The sequence below is a fragment of the Engraulis encrasicolus genome, chromosome 9 (assembly GCF_034702125.1).
Source record: "Engraulis encrasicolus isolate BLACKSEA-1 chromosome 9, IST_EnEncr_1.0, whole genome shotgun sequence".
NCBI classification, from domain to species: domain Eukaryota; kingdom Metazoa; phylum Chordata; class Actinopteri; order Clupeiformes; family Engraulidae; genus Engraulis; species Engraulis encrasicolus.
Window position 1 is genome coordinate 38,268,960 of NC_085865.1, and position 2,500 is coordinate 38,271,459.

The 2,500-nt window shown below is 46.0% G+C and overlaps 1 protein-coding gene across 4 annotated transcripts in view; it reads right to left on the reverse strand.

Moving 5' to 3' along the window:
• Nucleotides 1-2,500, reverse strand: part of esyt2b (extended synaptotagmin-like protein 2b) — an 86,152-nt gene that overhangs the window by 47,739 nt on the left and 35,913 nt on the right. The window lies entirely within an intron of this gene.

Sequence of the window (2,500 nt, forward strand, 5' to 3'; positions counted from 1 at the left end):
TGTACAGCATGGTTCCATTCGATTGTAGTGTTAAATAGCAACTTTTGAGTGTTTAACACTGTGAAACCACATAAGCTCTAAAATATGGTTCAACTATTGAGAGTACATAAACGTTCTATGGATTCAACTCTAAGCATTACTCCACTCAAACAATTGATAGCAACTCTAAATCGAATGGAACCAATGCATACAGTATGTATGTTCAGAAGAGGGTTGAATTAACACTGGAAAATGTATTGTGTGTACACTGTAAAACGTAAAACTGTAATAAGTTATAAGTTGCCTTGTTGCCTTAAGCATGTAAGAACTCAACTCAAGAACTAACTCAACTTGAAGCTTTCTGAAGATGAATTAACTCATAGACTTCAGGCAGCAGGGCAACTTACTTTTTTACGTTTAGCTGGCTGCAATGTTTTACAGTGTAGGCATAGGCATTTTTTGCATTGAGCACGGTCGGGCAATCGCCCAGGGTCTTGTCCAATCATGTTTTTTTTGCCCAGGGCCTCAGGTTTCTTAAAAGTGTGTGTAGTATCTGCCTAAAAACTTGAGTTTTTGAGTTCATCAATTGAACTTTTCAAAACAGTTTAGATGTACTGTATGCAACCTTTAAGAGCTCAAAGACATCTCCAAGCAGCTCCCTAAACAAATATACTTGCAAACTGAACAAACATGAACTGGATGACCTTAAAAGAACATCTCCTCACTTCTTGGCAAAACACCAGGCAGACTCAGGGACAGAGACATGCAGCACAACCAGTACGACTCATTTCTACTTCTTTACTTTGTTCATGAAATAGCGCAATGGAGCATTAGGGATATCGACCAAGGACGAGTACAAAATGACAGAAGCAGAAAACCCTTTTTGGGGGCAGTCGATAGCACGTCAAAGACAAACAACAGTCCTCCTTCGCCGAGTCGACCGACCATATATCGCATTCAGGAGAATTAAGTCTCTGCTCTGCCCCTGAGTGATTTGGTTATAGAGTCGATGCCAAATCTGTTCAGCCTCGGAGGCACCCTCCCCTTCCCTTTCCCTATTTGTCTTGATGCTGAAATACCATACACCCTGGCACCCACCCACGCCAAGACCAGAAAGTGAAAATAAAGATCTAGGTTGTGAGGTGGAATACATTGTGAGCTGTCAGATTCTCTCTGTATTCCACCACATATATTACCTCTGCGCTTTTTTCCCGTCCTGTGAGGAATCTCCCCTATAGTATACGTACGTGCAAATTGTCTGTCACACTCAATCTCTCCATTCTATACCTTGCTGGATTTGCAACACATGCTGTTTCTCATCTCAAATGATCGCTCTCTCTTGCTCTCCTTTTCCCTCCCTCTGTGGCTCTTAATCTCTCTCTCTCTATCTCTCTATATCCCCCTCTCTCTATATCCCCCTCTCTCTATATCCCCCTCTCTCTAACGCTATATTCCTCTCTCTCTCTCCTCTTTCCTCTCCTCTTCCTCATGCCTCTCTGTCTCTGCTTCTGTCACACTCTTTCTCTGTATATCCCTCTTTCTCTCTCTCCCCTCACCCCCACTGTGTTTTTCTATCCCACATGCTCTCTCTCTCCCGTCACTCTCCCTCCCTCCCTCCTTCCCTCTCATCGTCTCTGTCAAACTCTGTGTCTGTCTATCTATTATTCTCTCCTCATCCTTGTGTTGGTCTGTGGGGATTAATCCAACTGCAGCATCAGAGCTGCAGAAGAGAGGTGCGGTGCAGTGCTGTGTTATGTGGTGCGGTGCTGTGTGATGCGGTGTGATGCGGTGTGATGAGATGCGTGTTTGAGTGTGAGTGGTGTTGTCTCATGCCTCTGCAGTGCCCCTGCCAGGAGCTGAGCTGAGCTGAGCTGAGACTCGACTCGCCCCACTCCGCCTCGCTGACACTCCACGATATCCTACTCTACTCCACCCCTCTAAGACCCACAGGCCCTCAAGACACACACACACACACACACACACACACACACACACACACACACACACACACACACACACACACACACACACACACACACACACACACACACACACACACACACACACACACACACACACACACACACACACACACAGGTTTAAAGACACGTGCCGTGTGAAACACAGAAACACAGCGTGCATGCACATACGCACATACATGCATATACACACATAATCGCATGCACAGACACAGACACACAGACACGCAGACACACACACACACACACAGGTGTACAGAAACATGCAGTGTTAAACACTGAAACACAGTGCGCATGCATATACGCACATACATAGACGCACACGCATGCACGCACACATACTGTAAGCATGCATTGACATGAACACACGCAGGTACACACACACACGCACACACACACACACACACACACACGCACACACACACACACACACACACACACGCACGCACGCACACACACACACACACACACACACACGCACACACACACATACACACACACACACGCACACACACACACACACACACACACACACACACACA